Source organism: Thalia democratica, chromosome 1 (genome assembly GCF_965202585.1).
Source record: "Thalia democratica chromosome 1, ktThaDemo2.hap1.1, whole genome shotgun sequence".
NCBI classification, from domain to species: domain Eukaryota; kingdom Metazoa; phylum Chordata; class Thaliacea; order Salpida; family Salpidae; genus Thalia; species Thalia democratica.
Genome location: NC_139165.1, coordinates 78,091,939 through 78,109,350, shown reverse-complemented (window position 1 = coordinate 78,109,350; position 17,412 = coordinate 78,091,939).

Here is a 17,412-nt window from a genome sequence, read left to right as displayed (position 1 = left end):
TTCATCGTAAGTTCTGGTTTTACATAAGAATCTTTTTTAACAAAAACAGTCAGAAGCTGTTACTGCAAATTTTTAAGTGATATATTATGATTTTAAAATTTGTTTTTTTTTTTCTATTCAAAGGTCTTTTAAATATTTCTTCGTTTTTTTTTTTCTTTCAAGTGCCTAGTAAATAAACTTATATTTAATATATTTTTATTTTATATATTGCAGATAATTAATTATATTTATATATATACATGAAAAGTATCTTAAGCTAACCTTCAACTGATAAAAAATCCTAATAAAAAGGTTAGAATACTAAAATTTGTTTTCATTCTGTTATTTTTTAGTATGTTTTTATTCTCGTAAAAACTTATAGGGTATCTAAATTACTTTTTTAAACATTTTTATACAAACGTGCAGAAAGTATTCAACTTAAAATTATTTAGTTTTGTGTAGACTTAATTTTAAACAGTTTAAGATATATTTAACTAAAACAAGCTGGGATTTTCTTTCTTTTATTTGTACCAAAAAATATATGTTTAAAATGTTTATGAAAATAAGTAGTTTTCGAACCGAAATTGAAAACTATATTTGCTTAATAAAATTTACTAACAATTAGTCTTGGTTTTTGAGCAGTATATAAGAACCTTTTTTTAGTAAATCTAAATAGTTTTATTTGTTTTTCAATTATTGCTATTAAATTAGAAAATAGTCTAAAGCTTGCAACTGAAGTTGTAAAAAATAAAAGATAAAGCTTTTAAAAATACCAAATAACCAATAAAATAATAACTATACGCAATTTCAATAAAATCTTTTTCTTGATAAAACTAGTTAAATATAATCCTGCTTTTATGCTTACAATTAATTTTGTATTGATAACTCGTTTTTTATATCTTTTAAGATTTTCTTTTAAATCATTTGTTGGAAAACATTAAATTAATTTTAATCTTTAGGTAAGATGGAACTATTAGGATTTTTTATAAGAGTTTCAAAATAATTGAAATTTACCAGTGGTAAATTACTTTTGTATTGTTAAGGCCATAGGGGGGGTCCAACATTTTTTTTTAAAAAATTAATTTAGGCTTTTATATGAAAGCTTTAAGTACAAACTACAAACCAGTTTTTATAGAATTCAAAAATATCATTTAACTTATGAGATATTTAATTTTTTGTAAAAATTTTTCAATATAAACGTATGGACCGCAAATTTTTTGGGGTCAATTTTCTCGGAAATTTTAAAACGCACTAAAAACCTATCTTCTCCTTCATTTTTTGACCTAGAGACTTCAAATTTTCAGGAAATGTTCCTTTTAATATTTTGAAGAATGCTAATGTTGGAATTTTTGAAATTTTGAAAAATAAAAATTTTATCCACAAAAAACTAAAAAAAAGGGTAGTTTTTTGACAATAATTTTTTTTTTACTCAAAATGAAAAAAATTCCTACAATAGATCTCTTTAAAGTTTAATGATACACATTCTGTAAAAATTTGAGAAAGATTACTCAAAAAATGAAGGAGGAGATAGATTTTTAGTTAAATAGTCTTTTTTCGCATTTTTAGTTTTCGCCTTCCATAAGGAACCTATTGAATGCCCTTTCTTTGATCGCTTATATCTCAAAAGTTACTTTGAGTTTTTTAAAGCGGTTAAAAGTGTCTGATAGCTTAGATTAAATTCTACAAAATAAGATCAAGTTGTAAAAAACAAAGTGGACCCCCCCCTATGGCCTTAAACATAACCGAAATTGATTACACTATTATTTTCTCTATTTTGTTCATAACTTAAAATCGCACCACGATCTTTATAGAAATGAGATTTGTTTTAAAACAGGGGTTTGGCAAACTGCGATTCACTTTTCAGCTATTACCATACAATATTATATATTAAAAAAAATTGGGGACTTAAACTTATAGTAGGGCTTAACAAGTAATAGTGTTTATTAAAGCATACTTAGTCACATTTTTTGATTAAAAGAAGTTGTTTTATTGATTATAACACTATTCTAAAAAATTGATCCCGTGAGCAACTTTTTCTAGGAAAGTTGCCTTTTACTTTTAAAGGTTACCAACTCCTGCGTTAGAGTTTTTGGAGTAAAATAATTAGAACAGTATTTATAAACATTTGTGTCTCTTTTACTAGGATACTTCTTATCCCTGCCAAATTTTCTCAATAAAACCCGTTTGTTTTTTTTCCTCCTTCTAAAACCTTTAGTCTAAACCACAGCTTATGATGTCATACAGAATAAATTCAAATTGCTAGAGACAATAATTTTCTATAAGAATGTCTAGGAAAAAAAAAGTTAAGATCCTTTTAACAAGTTGTAAAATGTTTGTCTTGTATCGTAGTATTAAAAGCTGTTGTTGTAAATTTTTGACATACTTAATACCATCACTATTTTTTACATACTGTAAAACAGCAAAAGAAAGTTTTATGAAAAAAAGTCTTTTAATATTGTAAAATTTTTCTAAAAAAAACTTACATGAGATTTTTGATAGCTCAGTAGAAGAGGTTGTATATCTTAATTTAACTACAAGCAAAAAAAACACTGACAATTTATTGATTTAAAAGCTAATTAATATTAACGAATACTAAAAAGTTTTTGTTTACAAAATAGTTGATAGTAACAGTTACAAAATATTTTTAGTTTTTAAACTTAAAACTATTAACTTATATTTTAATTTTTCAATATGAAATCAATATTAAATTTTTTTAATACAACCTATTTTAAACAGAAAAACTATGAATTTAAAGGAATTCGTAGAAAATAATGACAACCAAAAACCATTCGTAATACAACAATGTAAAGCTGTTAAATATTGGGGTCTGCATGGTTGCACGATGATAAAGCTGTCAAAAATTATAAAAGAAAAACTGCTCAAATTCAGAGTTGGCATGAAAAACTACACCAAAGGTTAAAAAACATGCTATATTTTACTTTGATTGAGAAAAAACTCAGAGGTTTACATATTGTTAAAAACGTCTAGATTTTTGCGTAGATTACAGTTTTTAAAAGTTGATAAAATAAAATTAAATACCATTTAAAGTTTTTAAATTAGTATTACTGCTATATATGCTTATAAAGAATTTTAAGAAATACGTAAATTAAATCTATGAAAAACTTATAATTGATTTTTAAAACACTATCATTAAAATCAATAACTTTAACATCTTTTCTTATCTGAAATTTTCAATGCAAAATCCTATTTTCCTAGTTTTTTAAAACTACTTTTCTATATATAAACCTTAAAAATGTTAAGGTGTTCAATGGGAGCACGAATGCAAGTTTGTTTCAGCCACAGTGGGACATTACATTGGGTGGATCAATAATAATTGTTCCGATGAAAACCCACTGCGTGAATACGAGTACAACCACTACTGGGTATACGCTGATTACAAATATCTTCAATGGCTCATAAAGGATATTCCGGGTAAAAGCAATTTCACAAAAGTACTTTTACCTGGTACTATAATTTCTATAAAAAAAATCAAATCTCTAGCGAGAATTTCTCTAGCTTATATCCGATATATTACTTCTCGCTAGCCTAAATTAGTCATAATTTTTGTAACATTGCTAGTTTGTTTGTATAATGAATTAAGTTACCATCAATTACCATCATTTAATTTTTTACTGAAATCATTCATACTTAGTAAAATAACAAAAATTTTAAATACTTAATTCCAGGTACGAGTCTAGAACAACTGGTTGATTGGACCAGTTTGGGCTACAGTGGTGACGAGGGATTCGATTCGACGATATGGGTGGGTAGTGAGGGAGCCCACACTCAGTGTCACCAGGATTCTTACTGCTACAATGTTGTTTATCAGGTTATTGAAGTAATAAATAAATCAATGTAGTAAAAAAAATGTGGGTTGAGGCACTAGATAATAAGTTTATAGTGTTTTACTGTCTACTCTAATTCTGTAAGATTTCAGAGGTTAAATCAGTTTCTTTTATAAAACTGCTGAATTTTACGCTCTTCCAAAAAACCTTTTTGATAACTAAAAAACGTAATTTATGTGTGGATCAAGCTTTAGAAAAGTACTTATAACTCACATAAAATTATACTCAGCCCTATTATTTTTAAATTACACGGTCATATCTTATATTGCAGGTATCAGGTTGCAAACGCTGGGTGATATTTGAGCCACAAGAGGGGGCTAAACACCTGAAACCCACGAGAATTCCATACGAAGAGTCTACTGTGTGGAGCAAAATTGACTTCATTAACATCAATCCACAGCAGTAAGTTTAAAATAAATCATTCAGAAACTGAAAGGCATTTTAATTTATAGTTGAGAATTATTTTCACTTTTTCTACAATTTCTGGTATTTAAATTTTAACTTCATAATGTAAAATAAATAATACTTGTATACCTTTTTCTTTTTTTATTTTTAATTTTTGTATTTGTTTTTATTCTGTGAAATATTTTTTGATAATTTAAAAAAAACTGTGTACACTTTTACAAATTATTTTCTTATGATTAATTTAAAACATACTCTATTACAACATAAGTTATTTTTTTTAAATATACAATTTTTTATTTCTACTCAAAGTAAGTACTTTTAACATTTCTTCTATCAAGAATTCAGGGATTTGTAGAAAGTAGTATTTGCTAATTAACAGTTTAAGTGTTTACCTGTAGATATTAGTTACTCAACCAAAATAATCTTATAACTAGGTTTTCTTTTAAGACAAACGGTTTTTTTATTTATTTAAACAGACTAATTGAAACGGAGCCATACGTGGTCACACTGAATGCGGGTGACATTCTTTATGTGCCTAATAAATATTGGCACTTTGTTGAAAATTGTAGTGACAACTCCATTAGTGTTAATTCTTGGTTTCCACATGTTAGTTTTAAACACGTTTTTTTTTTGATAATCATGTTTTACGCGATCAAAAATTACTAAATTACTAAGATGTTAAAACTGATTTGTTTACAATTTTTTAAATAAAATGCATCTTTTTGATATACAAGTTTTTGTAATTTTCAAGATTTTAAAATTATTTGATGTTCATAGTGTAAACTTCAACCCTTATTAAAGTTTTATGTGTCAATGTTATTTACAAGAAATATTATGACTTTTTTTAAAGTTCTTCTGTTTTTTATTCAACCATCTAAAAGACTTTATTCTTATTTTTAGAAAACCGATGATTTCAGTAGAGTAGCTGAGTCTATTTCAAAGCTACTGATTTCCAGTTTAAAGTTACCGTTACTTTCTAATACAGAAAGTTCTATAGACGAAAGTATCAGTACAAGCTTGGATTTAGTTAAGGAAGCAACAAATAAGTTGACGAGCAAAAGTGTAAAACACAAGGCAGAAGAAAAAGTGATTGAAATCGAAAATGTCTCATATATAAGGCAGTTAGTTATTTTTTTAGTAACCTTAATAAAATTATGATAGTTTAGAAAAAAAATTTTCTAGATTATATTTTTATTGTTGAATTTAAACTTCAAAACAAAGATTAATGGCTTTTGGAGGATAATAAAATGCTTTATTTAAATTTCTAATCAGGTACAGCTTCACTGATGCGCTTCCATTATTCAGACCTGAAAAGGCATCAAAACTCGCTGACAAGATGAAAAAAATTGAAGGTAAAAAAGCAAAAATCGATGACAATAAAGATTTTGCCAAAAAGTTTTTGGATGCATTGACGTCGCAAGAAGTGGTGGAAAAAATTGCCGAGAAAATTCTAGAAATTTAATTTATACATTTTTAGATAATTTTTTCTAGTAAATACTTTTAGAAAAACTATTTTGATTGATTTTTATAGTCGTTAAATATGTGTTAGTATCTTCACAGTATTAATACATCTAATTCAGTTTAACTATTAAAACATTTCGTTAAAACATTAAAACGTATAACTATTAAAACATTAAAAAGTTCTCAAGTTCGAATGGTTAAGCTGTGTTTTCGTGTTTCTTGATTTTAAACTTATCAGTAATCTTCAATTCTCGTTTATTTTTTTTACTTGTGTGAGTACAATTATGTATTTGTAAAGAATTTTTTTATGACACACTAACCTGAATAGATTTTTTAGCTGTTTAAGTGCTAAGTAAACCATTGTAAAGTTAAGTTTCAATAATATTATACTCTTACTAGTGAAAAAGTTATAGACTTGTCAAAATCATTAGACAATTTTCTTAAAATAAGTTATTATATTATATTGTTTATTGAACGACCAAAACCGCTCAAAAAGTTTGGTCCAAGGACCTGGTGCACGAAAAAGCCTTTCGGTTATCGAGTCATACACAAGAATAATTTAACGTCTTGTCCAGGACTATAATGATAGTTTTAAAAGTAATAAAGTTTAATTATAAGTTTATAAATTTGTTAACAATTTTCATAAGATGAGTTATTTTGTGAATTACATAGCTAACACAGTTTTGTAAATAATTAACAATATAATTAAACCGTTACATGTAAGAAAATTGTTCAAACCTGTATTATGTAAGGAAATGTTTCAAAACATTTCTCCTAAAGGGTTTGTTACATGAAAATGTTTTGTTAGTTTTCTTAATAGTTGATTTTAGATTAATTTTTAAAATTATAAAAGTAACTATAATACTGCATTTATTGATATTGACTTAGAGAGGCAATAAAACTGTTCAAACTTTTTTTCAAAGCTAAAACAAGTATTCAAGCACTTAAATTTCATAAAAACTATTAATAAAAAACCACAAACGTTCAATATAAATTTTCAAAAGTTTTTGTCTACTCTTATATTAGTATACATAAACTTATTTAGTTTGTTTTAACATAAAAAAAGAATAAAAGCTTTTTTAACTGTTAATAAGTAACATATGTATATAAAAATTAAGCTGATATTTTAAAAACTAAAATTTTTGTTTCTAAATTATTAAAACTATAATAACTATCTTTTAAATAATACAAAATGTGCCTTTTACAAAATAAAGTCAAATATCTCAACAAAACTATACATTCTTTATTAACCCACAAAATTACTTCAACAACTAATCATGAGCTTATTTTGAAATATTTTAAACGCTGTTGTTTTAAATTTTTAGTTTGAATCTTTTGGTGTCTTGTGGTAAAAATCAATTTTGTTTAAATTTTTATTTAATTTTTTAAACATTGTCCATTAGATCTTTCAGAGTTTTGTTGTCTAGCAAAACATGTGTTCTGCAGATGACAACCTGTTGAACCAGACTTAAACTGAAATTTATTTTAATGAAAAAAAAATAATAATTTTTTGTCTTGGTTGAAAAGAAGTTCTACTAAACTATTTGTTTGTAACTCGCAAGTTTCTATTAGTTATACTATGTAATTCATTCATGTTTTGCAAGCTTGGGTCAACATTATCACAAAGGTTATAATTTAAACTACATGGCTTTGTAGTCTACCTCCATGTACATTAAGTTTTTATAAGTTCTAGTACCAACATCTGTATATGTATTTGAAAAATGTTACCTGTAAGCTTCTTAAACCTGAGAATATTTTATATGTGTTTAAAAAAAAAAAAACTTTTATAAAACATGTGAAATAAGATAATACTGAAACAATTTAGTTGGATAATGTTAGCAGGTACACAACCTGGTTAAAATTACAACATTTTACTGTGCTAATTTGATAAACACAGTTCTTCTGTGTTTTAAAGTTTCAAGTATTAGAGAAGCAGAACAATGATAAAAACTCTAGTGTAGGAAAATCTTTAAATGTATTTAAGAAATCGTTTTATTGCAAGACGAAGAACTTTTTCAATTACTAGTTTTTATTAAATTTTGAGCTATCTTTCGGAACTTACTTTTTCCTCTGCCAAGAAAGCAATTTAAATACTTATAAATTATCTGAGAAAACATTGACAGAGTTAGACTGAATCAAAATACACCAGTATTAACCAAGTCAATTAATTAACACAAAATAAATAGTTTAAACAAATGTCTTAACAAAAACTAAATTAATTACCCAAATATTTTAAAAGCAACTCTTGATCCTTAATTAGGACCAAGTTGATTTTTTAAATTTGGTTGCAGTTTTTTATTTAATAGAGCTTCTGTAGCTAATAAACTATTGTGAGAATTACAAGTTTTAATAATTTAAAACAGTTGTAAATGTTACTATAGGTTACTATAGGTTTACAATGTGCACAATTATCAATATTTCTAAACGCTGCAGTGTTAGTTGGAGTTACATGCTCTTTTATTCTTACAAAAAGTTGTCCTTCCGTCTCACCAATATACTGGTTGATTGCCTGAACAGGTAAATTTATAGACTAAACAATTTTTATGTACATCATTATTTAAAACCTTTAAAAAAAAGCATTTCCCTACACTTTAAGTTTTACACGCAATACTTATTTTACCCTAATATCTTCGAATATTTTGTGATGTTTTTAGAAATTTTTTCTGATATTTTTTTCGAATAGTGTACTTTTACATGTTGTTTATTGAAGGACATAAAAAGTTTGCTCAAAATATTTGGTCCTTATGATCTGGTGCACGAAAAAACCTAACGGTTATCGAGTCGCACACCACGGATACCTCTTAACGTCTTGTCCAGGACAAGACACAAAGTGTTGGTTTTGTTGGGTAATTTTATTTTTAATGAGCTCAGGTCTAATACTGTTTAATTTTTGTATTTGCACATCAATAAACTTTGTCGGGAAAGTATTTTTTACTCGAATTTCTTTAAGTGATTTTAGGTTTTTAATGAAAAGAATATACTTTTTTTCAACATTGGATTTAATATTATTCATAAATGTTAGTGTTAGTTGTAGATTTTTGAAAGACTTTCAATTTTAAATTTAAACTAGAATAAAACAACTTTTATTTTAATTTCTATACAGTTTCTAAATATAAGTAATAATCGTTTTACTCTTAGTTTTTTTACAGTTGACGAATAAACTTTAAAGCTCTAATTATAGTAGTATATATCAAGATAAAATTTAAAATTTATAAATTTACGCTATAAAAACCTTTTTTTTTCATATATGTTTAAGTAGATTATGAAGGTTGTAAGTAAAACATAAACCCTTACTTATTGCAGTTGTATATAAGTTTATTTCTTACTTTTTATTGTATAATTCTTTTATTGTATTTTTTATTATGTTGTGCTACACTTACTTTAAAACTTTTTTTCTTACCAATTTATTGTTTTTTTAGTTTTTCCTAGTATTTTCTAATTATCAGAGTCGTCCTTTTTTAATTATTTTTTATTTAGAAAATTTACTTTATATTTGTGTTATTTTACAAAATTTTGTATATAATAACAAAAGTTTTGCACTTGAGGCTAAAACATCAACGAAGGGAAATGAAAACTGTAGAGTTATATGAGAGTAGTGTAATATAATCGACAGAGTAAGCGTGCATTCAGTCATTTGCATCAGCAGATATGCTTAAGTAGTTTTATTTAAACACACAGATCTGGGTGCAAAACCATTTGAGATAAATGGTTAAAACTATTACTGCATCTTTATCATTAAACAACAACTTGAGTTTTCTTATAAAATAATATTTAACAGCGGTTTGATACAGGGGTTCTTAACCTTTTTTTTTCAAATTTTACCCTTTTATGGATTGTAATTGCCAAGTTTACCCCCATGTACAAGGATTTTTTTATTCTGAGGGAAAAAAATAAGAACCTTAGGCTTATTTAATAAAAAAAACTACAAACTAAAAAGTAAATTCAAGTTTTACTTTAAAGTTTTTATTAACATGAAACTATGTTTTATACTAACTATTTATTTACTTTACATAAAGTTATATTCTCGACTTGATTACATGACAGTTCAAACTCCAACAACTCGAATTCCGACAATTCAAATTCTTAAAATGTATTTAAAAGACTATATCTCAATAAGTAATATAAATTTAAAAAAAAAAACATATGTAGATCTTATTATTATCTACAAGCCATTTCTTTTATTTTTTGCACAATTATAAATTATTATCAAGATATTTCAAATTTACTAAAAATATCTATGTTTTTTACTTTATTTAAGTTATATCTCAAAATATATTGAATGTTTTCCAAAAAAGAAATAATGACTTGTAGATATTTGTATGACCTATATATGTATTTTTTATATTAGACATGCATATATTATCTTTTTAATATTTTGCACGAGCGTCACTTTAGCACGAGGGGACATTTTTGCACGGCGTCACTTTTGCACGAGTGAACAATATTACACAAGCGTCACTATAGCACGAAGGGACATTTTTGCACGGTGTCACTTTTGCACGAGTTGAAAATTTGCACGAGCGTTACTATAGCACGAAGGGACATTTTTGCACAGTGTCACTTTTGCACGAGCTGAAAATTTGCACGAGCGTCACTATAGCACGAAGGGACATTTTTGCACAGTGTCACTTTTGCACGAGTTGAAAATTTGCATGAGCGTCACTAGAGCACGAAGGGACATTTTTACACGGTTTCACTTTTGCACGAGTTGACAATTTACACGAGCGTCACTATAGCACGAAGGGACATTTTTGCACGGTGTCACTTTTGCACGAGTTGAAAATTTACATGAAGGAACACGTTTGCACGGCGTCAATTTTGCACAGGTGAAAAATAAAAACATTTATTAACTTAATTTTTCTTTTTTTTTTTGCTGTCACTACTACCCCGAATTTTTTTTTTTATTTCAAGTTTTTTTCTTTAATTTTTATTTTGTTATGTATTTTGTATATTTTCTATTTTTCTGTTTTTCTTTTAATAATAATTTTAATTAGGTGTATATATATTTTTATCACTGTTACCCCTAACCCTTAACGTCGGTCAGTAAACTTTATTTTTGTTATTTTTATAATTTAGTCTGTGTAATTTTTTTATTTTCCTATTATTCCTAATTAACAATTTTTATTAGGTATATATATATTTTTTCTATTACTGTTACCCCTTACCTTCGGACGGTAACTTTCTTCTTTTTTTTGTTTTGCTATTAGTTTATTTTTAATTTTTTTCAAAAATTTGTTAATATTTGTTTTTTATTATTTTATTTTTACTATCACTGTTACCACTAACTCTGACCCTCGGTCGGTAACTATTTTTTTTAATTAATTATTGTTTTTTGTTGTTTTTTTTTGAAATTTATTTTCCTTTTTATACTATATACATTTATTTTTTACTTTCGTGCAAAAATGACCCTTCGTCTAAAAGTTTCCCTCGTGCTAAAGTGACGCTCGTGCAAAAGAGCCACTGTGCAAAATTGTCCACTCGTGCAAAAGTGTCCCCTCGTGCTAAAGTGATGCTCGTGTAAAAGAGCCACTGTGCAAAATTGTCCACTCGTGCAAAAGTGTCTACTTGTGCTAAAGTGAAGCTTGTGCAAAAGAGCCACCGTGAAACAGTGTCTCCTCGTGAAAAAGTGACCCTTCGTGAAAGAGTATCTCCGTGCAAAAATTACCACTGGTGCAAAAGTGACAATCGTGCAAAAGTGACAAGTTCCAAAAAAAAGAATTCATAGAAAAAAGCCTATAAAACTACTTGACCTTATTGTTTTAGATATGAACCAGGGGCGTAGCGTGGGGAGGTGCACTGGCGCATGCGTACCACCTAAAATAAAATTAAGAAAAAAAAATCATTATCTTTATTATTCAACTATTTGATTTCCCTGCTTAATTTGTATTTCTTAAAGCCATCATGAACAAATACTTTGACGAGATGGATGACCAGCCGGATTATCTGCAGAGAGAAGATTTTGAGAGTTTGACTGCACTCTATGATCACCAAATCCAAGTTAGTAGGACTGTGCAAATTGTAATGTAATTGTTGCGAAAGTTTTGTACTCAAGAAGTGCATCGGAGTGCAAATTATGGTGTAATTGTTGTGAAAGTTTTTTACTCAAGAAATAGAAATTTTCCCACTTAACAAATTTAATGTATAAGTCTAAATTTATTTTGACAAAAGCACTATATTAGCGTGCTTTATTTTTAGTTACAGACTACTTTTTTGATTGTAACCAAAGTTATTTTATTGTTAAAGTTTAAACTTTTTTCTGCTGTTCTGATGTCTTTTGGATTAAAGTATCTTCAATAATGAACCAACTTATCATAAAAAATTTAAAAATAATTTTAAATATCCATAACTAAACAATGAAATATTTCTGCAGAATTACTTTGGCAGCAGAAGGCGCAGAAGCGGTTGGAACGTAAAGCAGCAGGAAAAAGAAGAGGATGAAGCAGTGAAGAGTGAAGCAGCTGTCAAGGAAGAGGTCAATGTGAAGAAGGAGGCGATCAAGCTGGAACCAAGTTAGAGTTATTTTGAAGTGAAGCAAGAAGCGAAAGTGGATATAAAAGAAAAAAAAATGTAAAAAAAAATATTGATTTTCTAAATATTCCTTTTTTGTTTGAAATAGTTTTGTTTGAAATATATGTTTGTCTGAGTGTTTCTGTCTAGTCTGGCCGTTTCTTTTTTTTTTTTTTTTGATTTTTGTCTCTTTAAGTTAAGCACTTTGATTCTAAACTTTGGCTCAGCGAAGCAAGAGCCGAAACATGAGTTGAAAGTGGAAAAAAAAATAAACCTTTGTATAGCAGTAATTTTTTTTTTTGCTGAAAACAAATTTTCTAAATCTTCCTTTTATGCTTGGAACAATTTTAGTTGAAGCTTATGTTTGTCTGACTGTTTCTTTCTTGTCTGACTGTTTTCTGTTTTCCGATGTTTTTTTCTTCAAAGCGAAGCACTTTGATTCTAAACTTCTGATTCAGGTTGTTCTTTTCTCTTATAACTGACCATTTTTTAGTAATGAACAAAATTTGTTTAGTCTAAATTTTTTGTTGGATAAACGATTTTAAATAAATTTAAGTACTAATCTAAGTTGTTCTGCTTTTGTTCATATAAATTAAAATGAAATAATTTAAATAATACTTAAAAAAGATACCATAATTAAAGCTATGAACATAACATTCCAATTTAAAAAGTAATGCAAATTTTTAACAGCGTAACTTCAACTTAATGAAGCTTTGTTTACATTCGTTAAATTTAAAAAATGTTATATACTTTAACAGTTTTAAATGTACAGAAAGTATACAAAGTTTGTCAATTTTGAAAAATTTCAAGAAATATGTTGGTATTTTGACTCATTCTAAGATGGCAAAAAGTTATTGATTCTTCCGACATAACTTAAAAACAAATGATTTGGAAGCACTTGCAAAAAACTTTCGCAATTGTATAAAATAACTAATACAAACTTAAACGATAGCAAATATAAAACGTGCAACCTAATTAGCTAACTTTTTTTATAAGTAAGGTTTTATTCCGGAAGTTTCTTATATACATAGAAAAACTTTTTAACAGTGTATTGTTTTTTGCTTTATTTCGTTTGCACAAGCACAAAGTATCGAATAACAAATAGTTAATTTTAAATAGTTTTATTAAATTGAATACAAACATTTTTTAATAAATAGCATTTTAAAAAATTCAGTGTAAAACAGGAACTTCCAAGAGATAAAATCGCTTTTTTCAGGGTGATTGTGTTATATTAATTTACTTTTAGATATTTTTTTAAAGAAAAATTGGTAATTTTAAGCCAGTTTTCAAATGTGATTTTTGTCACATCTATTTCAACAAAGCTAAGATAACTAGATGTTGTATTCCAACGTATTTAAATACAATTAGGGGAAAAAAGCAGTTTAATTGCTTCCATTACTTCCTATATCTTATTAAACTTTACTTTTTAAACACTTGGTTTTATTTATATTAAATTTATAGTTTAGAATACCTAAAAAAAACACACTAAAGCTTTCATTTACTTGTAGTTATTTTTAATTCATGCATTTAATATACACAGTTTTTAATTCAAGATAAAATGCAATAAACAATTAAAAAGTTTGATACAGTGAATAAGTGTTATAAAGAGTAACATAGTTAAAAATATAGTTTAACTTATCACAAACATTACAATAATAAAGTTGTTTTTTATTATAAATGAAAGTAAAAAAGTGAAGTAATTTTTGAGCTTGAGTTTATAGTTTACCTGTAGTGTTATGACTCTTTCAAATTAAGTTCAATATTTTCTTCTGTTTTCAACAATCGTAGGTACACTTTTTGTTTTATTACGTTTCATTAAACTGTACTGCCTAACCATTTACAACAGACCCTGCAAGAGTAAATCAATATATAAATAGGATGTTTCAAAGACTAATGTTGTTGGTTGTGCGGTAAAGTCTGGTGAACTGTGTGGTTGTGATACACTCAACTTTGCTGACAGTAATATAAATCATTGCTTCTATTTTTTTTAAGTGAAGTTAAATCTTGTCTGTTTAATTTATGAATCTAATATCTAATAACTAAAATCGACATAATATTTTTTCATAACCTCTAAATAGAATAGTTTTACACTTTTTTAAAAGAATGTTGTTGAAAAAAGCTTAAAATGAATTTTACTTAGATTCATTTTACTTTAAACAAATAAATTGGTTTATAGTTGCTTTACTCAACAAATATTTTTACGATCTTTTTAGCTGTCATTAAAACTAACCCTTTTGCTTTTATTTCTATATGTTCTTTTTAACTTCCTTTCCAAAATTTTTTTATAAACTATGCAGTGATAAGTTATTTCAGTATGGTTGTGTACGTTAAAACAATAAATAAAATTAATTGTTAATTGTAACGGAATTAAACATAGAGCTAAAGAAAAATATTTTATTTTTTATTTTAAACTAAAATTTTACTAGTAAAAACGTTTTGACATGTTCTTGTAAAATAAAACTAATCGGGACTACTTTGCATGCTCGACCATCAACAGCAAGTCTCCGCGAATCGTTATATTTTTATCAAAACACTTGTGGTAAATGTTGTCACGGTGTACTACTGAACCATTCTGACCGAGCCGTACATAACTAACTGATACAACAATTCCTCGTGTTAGTAAAGTCGAAAATGAATTTTGTTTTAAAAGGAATGAAGCGTTATAAACTCTAAAACTTCCATTCCGTCTCGCCATGTGTCCTTGTTTGAACTTTTCATCGGTCATTTTATAATTTTTTTTATTTATATTAAGTTACTTTAATTTCTACTGTCAGACTACATTAATTTTAAAATAAGGAGTAATACAAAATAAATAAAGTTTGCAACTTTTTCAATCCTATTTTCTATTATAAGTTTTTTTAGATTGTTAAACTGCCACTGCTTTGATAACAGCGAGATGACGAAAGTAGTAACAAAAATTATAAGCAATTTACATTAAATAGTTTTTTAAGCTTCTTGTTAGCAGTAAGAAAGATCTTTTTAGGTTGTAAAATAATACTAACATAACACTACGCACACAGCAATACTAATTTTTATAAAATCAATATGTAATAAAACAATAACTATTTACAATAATAAATATTAGTTTAGCTTAGAGTTTTTAATTTGGATGTTACTATTGTAGTGGATAACCTAAAACCAATTAAAATATTCCGTTTTGTAATTTATAGTAAATTTAATAGTAGTGTCTTAAACGAAAACCTGACGAATTCAAAAACTTAAAATTGGTTGTTTAAATAATTTAATTTTTTATATAACTAAATTACACCCAGCAATGTTAAAAACTTTGCATTATGAGTCTCATGTTTTAGTTATTATTCAAAACAATGAATTCTAAATTACAAATTTACAAATTTGAAGCCCTTTTATCAAATTTGAGGTTGGAAATGCACTTTAGTTTTTTATAAGTTTTTTATTTTTTAAAACATTTATGCTTATTGTACAAAATAACTACATATAGTAATATAATCTGAGAAATAAGGTTATACACAGTAAAGCGGAATGCAGAAGGTTTTTATTATTGACTGTTGTAAGTCTTTTTAAGAAGATAAAACGAAAATGACAAAAAATTGATGAATTTTACATGATAGAATGTACTACAATAATTTTAATTGAACTATTGTTAAATTTTCGAAACAGTTTATCAATCAGAAAATACGAAGTAAATTAACGAAAAACTCATTTTGTCTGCTATGGTCAGCTTGCTTCACAACATAACAACAAATGATGTGTATTGTATAAATTTCAATAGATTATATCTTCAATCTTTTTACACAGAAGTTACAATTTAGACACAGTGATTAGAAGTTTAGCTAACCTTTCAACATAAGTACAAACTCATAGCAATTGTTTAGTTTAGATTTATAGAACTAATGTTTTCAAACAAATTTAAGATTAGTGTTTGTTTTAGTATTTACTTATTAATGTTCTTAAACTGCAATTCACATAATACCACAGTTTATAATGTTATAAATTATTTATATTTTAATTTTATAATCACAAGAACAAATTAGAAAAACGCTTTAAAAGTTTTTATTGTAAATTAAAGCCTCTTAAAGAACAAATAAACATGACAGTTAAACTTAAAACACAATTAATTAATTTTTACTAATTAAAACTATTGTTTATTCAACAAATAACACTGAGTTAATTAAGTTAAAGGACTTTTGATATGATATTCTAAGTCTACTTTAAGGCTACATATCAAATAATGTTTTATCAAAAAGTTTGCTAAATAAAAGTGTTGTGTTTAACTTTTGTAGCTATGTAATTTAAACAAATTACTCAATAGAAGTTAGTTTTTATACATTATCAAAGGAATGAAGTAAGTGCTGAATAGTTGACAGTTTCTAATGATAAAAAATATTAAAAATAAACAATTTGTTGTGAAATATACTCAAATTGACTAATTTAGTGAACATTTATTTTTACTATTTTAAACACATCTACAAAATGTTTAATGTTTTTATGTTATTGAAACATCATAGTATTTAATAATTCTTACACATAATAAAACTGAAAGCTTAAAAAGTCTTTACTTTTACCAGAATCAACTGGTTTGAATACTTATAAAAAACTAAATGGTTTCAACTTTTTCAAAGAATTAACAAGTTTTAGTACTTATAAAAAATCACAGATTTTAATACTTTCAAAAATTAAAGTTTTTAATAGCAACATAGCAAAATACTTAAGTTTTTTTGTTGCATAAAAAGCATATTTAACATGCCGCTTTAAAAAAAAGTTATTACAATTTTTAATGCGACAAATCGCCATTTAAAGTTAAATCAATTGTTGCAACAAAGTTTACAACTAAAAACTATAAAGCTAGTGTTTTCATGTTCGTACATTAGTTTAAAGAAGAAATAAGTGTTTTTATTTACTTTTATTTTTTTCACTTAATATTTTGTATAACAAAAATTGCTTATGAGTTAAACTTTATTTCTAAACGTAATACATTTTACTTAAAACTAAGCTACTAATATTTTCATCATGCACTAAGATTTGAAATAACTAAAACTTAAAATTAAAATTCTAATTTTTTATTTCAATAGTATAAAATCTCAACTTTTTTTAGTTTTAACAGTAAATTTATTATTTCTGTTGTTGTAGTTTGTAAAATTTTAATTAAAAATGTTTTGTACTTGTCTAAAACGGTGTTCACAACAGTTTTAAAAGCTTCACACTGTAAAAAACTGAAAAATACATTTTTAGCACA